The sequence below is a fragment of the Giraffa tippelskirchi genome, chromosome 13 (assembly GCF_054371585.1).
Source record: "Giraffa tippelskirchi isolate mGirTip1 chromosome 13, T2T-mGirTip1v1.2.pri, whole genome shotgun sequence".
Classification (NCBI taxonomy): Eukaryota; Metazoa; Chordata; class Mammalia; order Artiodactyla; family Giraffidae; genus Giraffa; species Giraffa tippelskirchi.
Window position 1 is genome coordinate 37,753,239 of NC_137287.1, and position 6,000 is coordinate 37,759,238.

Sequence of the window (6,000 nt, forward strand, 5' to 3'; positions counted from 1 at the left end):
GAGCCGTGGCAAGAGTGAGATCAGGGTGACTTATTAACCTTGAGCAAGCAGCCTGGAGAGCTCTCTCCCCGTTGGCGCTGGCTTGCCATGGCTGCAAGGCTGGGGCTGACTATGGGTGGGGTGTTTATTCTGGGAATCAGCCCTGACTGTTCCTCACTCTCAGCTCCAGAGAGAAAGAAGGGCTTTGAGTCAGAACTGAGGGCCCTGCTGGCCCAGCATGTATGACCCAGCCCACCTACCAGCAGGGCCCCTGGCTGAGAACGCCGGGGAGGCACAGGCCCCAGGGCCAGCAGGGTCTTTTGGGTTTGAGACACACTCTCCCGCTGGAGACACACCTGACCCCTAGAGGGCCTGAATCGCTCAGCTTTTGGAGTTTTGGAGGCTGAGCTCTAGACGCCAGCCTGGAGTGAGGCTCCTGGGCAGGGAGGGACAGACACTGGAGGTGGGGGTGTCCATGCTGGCTTTTCCACCCCTAGAACTGCCCCCAGCTCCTTCATCAGGGCTTCATGGACATTCACCTGTTCAGTCGCACAAACCTGACACTTATCAGGGCTCATCCACCACTAAGGGTGATTTTGGGCTTCCCTGGTAGCTTAGTTGGTGAAGAATCTGCCTGCACTGCAGGAGACTCTGGGTTCAATCCCTGGGTCGGGAAGATTCCCTGGGGAAGGAAATGGCAACCGGCTCCAGTGTTCTTGCCTGGAAAAGAAGAACCTTGCCTGGACAGAAGAACCTTGCAGGCTACAGTCCATGGGGTCTTAAGAGTTGGACACGACTTGGCGACTAAACCACCACCATACTTCACTGAATGTTCTGCCTTCACCATCTTGGGATTATTAATCATTTTGAACAGACTCAGTGCGTTTTCATTTTTGCACTGGATCGGGTACATTGTGCAGCCTGTCCTGCCCCGCTGCTTTGTTTACCCCCAGTCTGTGTCTTCTCCAGTGAAGGAGGTTTTCAGATCCACCCCTCAGCCACGCCCAGCCAGCCAGGAGTGCCTTAGGTAAGCCCATTTCTTGAAAGGGGCGGGGTTGAGCACCTGCCACTTCGGCCTAACGGTACCAACCTTTCCGGAAAAAAGCCCAAGGCGTGGGGCTGTGTGGTGGTGGGTAAGTCACTCAACTTTCTGATCTTCTGATTATTGAGACAATGTTTTATTTAGCTGAGTTGGACTATTGGGAGGATTAAAGAGGTAGTTCATATAACACAGTGCTTGGTGGAGTAAGCGCTCAATCCATTAGAACTATTATCAATATCGTTTTTAAAAAGGAGGATTCTTACAGGCGCTAACTTGGAGAGAGGGAGGGAAGGGTCAGCCCCATCCCTACGGACCTGCCCCAGGAAGGAGGAGCCGCCCCTCCCCCGACCCCGCCCCGCTGTCTTCCGAGGGAGGAGACCCCACCGTGGTAGGGACGAGGGGGCGGAGGAGCGGGAGCGACACATTTTTGAGTCGTGACCAAGTGGAAACTCCCTCCCAGAGGCGGAAGCCGGGGGCGCCCCACTGGGGCCGGAGCCTCCGCCGAGGCGGGATCCGTGGCCTGGGGGCGGGGCGGGGCGCCGCGGGGTGGGGGTAGGGGGTCCCGGGACCCGCCCCTCGCCTCATGAATATAAATAAGCCGGCGGGGGAGAGCGGAAGTGCGAGGCAGCCCCTCCCCTGCTGGCCCCGCCTTTGCTGCTGGCCCGCGGCCGGAGGGGCGTGGCCTTGCCGCAGACGCCCCACCCCTCCAGCCCCGCGCGCGGGGCCTCCTTCCGGCCGGCGCGCCCCGGACGTGACCTCGCGCGGGCGCCCTGGGGGAGGTACCCGCTCCCCTCGCTCAGGTAGGGCCGTCCTTTGTCTCCGGCGCCGGCCCTGGGAGCCCGGGTTTCCGCCACCCGCCCGGCCGGAGGCCCCAGTGCTCGCTGCTTCTCTAGCTCCGACTCGGCCTGGCGGCCCCCAGGGCGCGATCTGGCCCCTGAGTCAGGCTCGCAGGCGCGCCCTCCACCCGGGAGGCGCGACAGGAACCCATTCACTCCAGCGCGGGCTCCCCGGGTACAGAAGGCTGCAAAAGCCCTGCACCTCACGGGGCTTGTGCTCCAGAGCGAGAGAGGTCGGCGGGTTCATCAGTAGAACGTCCAGTGTGTCGGATGAGTGTCAGGGTGAGAACAAAAGCACGGGATGGGCACCACCCAGGCCGCTGCGGGGGCCCCTGGAGAAGGTGACTTTTGAGCGAAGACCTGGAGGAAGCGAGGAAACAGGCCGGTGCCTGGGGGTGTCGGGGGCAGCCGGGCATTGAGGCTGGTGTGGTTGGAATGGAGACAGGCAAAAGGAAAGGATGGAATCATGATAATCTGAGTGTTGAGCAGGTGCCCTGTAAAGTGCTAGGTGCTCTATGCATATTTTTTTTTTTTTAAGCCTCAGGACAGTCGGACCTGGGCGCTAACATTATCTGAGAGGAAATCAGTCTCGGGCTGGCTAAATAACTTGCCCAAGGTTACACAGCATTGGAGCCCAAGGAGACTGGCGTCATTGCCTGAAACACCCAGGAGACCCAGAATAGGGTGACCTTGACCGAGTCAGGTTCTTGTGCTGCACCTCAATTTCCTCCCAAAGTGCTGGAGGGAGAGGGTGTGACTGACCTCCTGAAGGGAAGGATGGGCAGGCAGGGCCCTTTAGCTGAAAATCTTCCCCAAAGCCAGCCTGCTGTAATTCATACCTAGCCCTGAAATCCAGCCTGAAATCTACACAGAACGAGAATGTAGCAGGAGTCTTCGAGGATGTCCGCCTACCCAGGAGAGGCTTTTATTGCCTGGGAGGCACTTGTCACCCCTCCAGGCTCTGGAGCAGGTACAGGTGGGCTTGGGGGGATAGGACAGAAGGCCCAGAGGCTGGAAGAGGCTGCTTGGGGCTGGGCAGTAACAAAGGCAGAGTCAACCAGGCAGGCTCTGTGTGCGTGCAACCAGCAAGTGCAGAACAAGCAGAATCCCCCAAACATCCCTGCGAGCCTGGAGAGGTTAACACAGACACACAAAACAAAACCCACCCATGTCTGCACCTGCAGCGCGTTCTTTGGCCGCTGCTCAGACCAGAGGGGAAGGGCCTCAGTGCTTCCTATCTGGGCTTGGCTGGCCATGCTGACCTCTCTCTGCTGTGGGAAGGGGCAATCTCCTGTGAAGATTTCTTATGTCCCTGATCCTGAGAGTTTCTAACGGGGCAAGGGTGGTGAGTCTTCAGCAGTTTGCTCCTTCTCTAGCCTGGCACAGACTCCAGCCTCCGCCTCTGGGCCATGGTGTAAAATGTGGTGCTGGGAGGCTCAGGCATGTGCCCCATTCCTCTGTGTTGGAGCACAGTCCTGGTGATACAGGACCACAGCGGAACTTACCATCAGGCCCATTTGGTAGATGCTCATAGAGGTTAAGTGGTTGGCCTGAGCATGCATAGCTGTCAAGGAGCAGAGGGGACTTATCATGCATAAGGAGCCTCATATAAGGAGCTGAATTGTATGCATGTTCATGACATGCATAGCTGTCAAGGAGCAGGGGACCACCTGGTGGTCTAGTGGCCAAGACTCCTGGCTCCCAATCCAGGGCCCCGGGTTTGATCCCCGATCAGGGAACTAGATGCCACATGCTGCAACTAAGAGTTCAAATGCCACAACCAAAGATCTCGCATGCCACAACTAAGACCCAGTGTAGCCAAATAAACTTTTTTCTTTTTTTAAAAAAAGGACCAGAGGTGGGATCCTAGTCCAAATCATTTGACTCCAGAGCCCTGCCCTTCAGGGAGCTGATTCACCCTGTAGAGGAGATATATTTCGTGTTTGGCTTGGAGACACCCCCCATCCCCACCGCGCACACACTCTGTGTGGTTGTAGGGGTGGCAGAGGGGACAGTGATACACACACACACACACACTGTGGGGTTGTAGGGGTGGCAGAGGGGACAGTGACACACATACACACACACACTCTGTGGGGTTGTAGGGGTGGCAGAGGGGACAGTGACACACACACACACACTCTGTGGGGTTGTAGACTTACTGAGGGCGGGGCCCAGGGATACACATTTCTAACAAGCTCCCAAGCAGTTAAGATGCATGTGGTCCTCTGACTAAACCTGGGAAACCACTGTCCTGGACCTCCCAGCCAGGCAGCCGTGAGAAACCCCTTCTGGAGCCTTCTAGCAGATCTGGAGCCTGGTGTGTGTGTAAATGTTTTCCATGACTGGATTTAAGTGCATTCCACTCTCCGCTGGGGTGCTGTCATTAGCTGAGCTTCTCCCCTGTTTAAAATAAATGATGGCATCTCAAGTGATAGCTCTGCCTCGACCCATCCCCGGCCAAGTTTCCCCCAAAGAGCAGGCTGCCCCATCACCCACTCACCGCTGAGCTGTCCTGAGCCTTTCCCCTGGGCAGACCTCCTCCTGGCTGTCCTTCCTGAAGCCCTCTGGAGTCTGCACCACCTGCCTGCCTGTGGGCTCCTAAAACTGGGTCTTCCCTAGGATTCCCTCCTTGGTCCTTTTCTATTTGATGCCTTTCTTCAGTTGAAGAGACAAAAGTGAGGGGGAGGGATTTCCCTGGTTGTTCAGTGGCTAAGACTCTGTGTTCCCAGTTAAAGGGGTCCGGGTTCAATCCCTGGTTGGGGAACTAGGTCCCACATGCTGTGACTGAAGGATCCTGTATGCCGTAAGGAAGATCATTCGTGCTGCAACTAAGACCCAGTGCAGCCAAATAAATAGATTTTTCTTAAAGTGAGAGAGGAACCCCATCTCTATTCAGGAGAGTCCCCCCAACGCTACCCAGCTTCTGAGGTGCATCAGCCCGACATTTTTAGGGGAAAGCTTGGTATCACCCCTCGGCTAACCCTGTGGAGCTCTTTGATGTAGGCTCTGACTTGAGGGGAGTCTGGCCACACCTGTCACCCTGAGGGGGGTCCACCCACCGTGGGTTCCTCGATGCTCCTTCCAAGCCGCACCCCGGACAGAGAAAAGAGTGCCCATCCCAGGAGCCAGGCTTCCCTGCTAGAAACTTCTGACTTCTTTCTGCTTTCCCTGGTAAAAGTCATAGTACCATCTCACCTTCCAGATCCCTGAGCACACACACCCCCCACCCACTGCATGGGTGTCTGTCCTGGTGTCCCAGGCTGGGGGTCTCTTTGTGTTAATACCTTTTCTTTTACTCCACCCCCCAACCCCATCATACATCTCTTGGGTCCCTCCATCTGGCCACTGCAGTTAGGGGCCTTTGAACTCCCCAGTGGTCCCCTCACTTTCTGAGAGCTTGACTCAGCCAGTCAGCTGAACTGGACTACTTGGAGGCTGCCTGGCTTTTCCCCATCTGTGTCAGGGGCCACATGGCACTGAGTCAGTGCCCCTGCCTGGAGTCGGGGTCTTCGTTCAGATCCTGGCTTTGCCCTTCCCAGCCTTTATCCTGGACAGATTCCTTGAGCCCCCCAAATTCCCCTTTCCTTGTCTATAACAGCAAAGCAGGTATTAATACCTGCTAATTAATACCTGTTAATAAATTAAACAGTCTTATCTCACAAGGCACTTGTGAGGATTGATGATATGTGACCACGTCTCTAGAATTCCTTGGCACATTTAATTTAAACACCGCTTGGCGTGTTTAATCCTCAAAACCATGCTGTCAGAGACTTCGTTGCTGGTCCAGTGGTTAACAGTCCGCCTGCCAATGCCGGGAACTCAGGTTCGATCCTTGGTCTGGGAAGATCCCACGTGCCACGGGGTAACTAAACCCGTGCGCCACAACTGCTGAGCCCGCGTGCAGCTGGGACCCGTGATCCGCAACGAGAGAAGCCACCGCAGTGAGACGCCTGCACACGGCCACTAGGGAGTAGCCAAGCCTGTACTGCAGCAAAGCCCCACGCAGCCAAAAATAAAAATAAACAATAAATCTTAAAAAAAAATGCTGTCAGGTAGAAAGTCACTGTCAGGCTCAATTTGTAGATGGCAAGGGAGGCTCAGGGAAGCCAAGAAGTTGGGCACACAGCTGTAAAGCAGCAG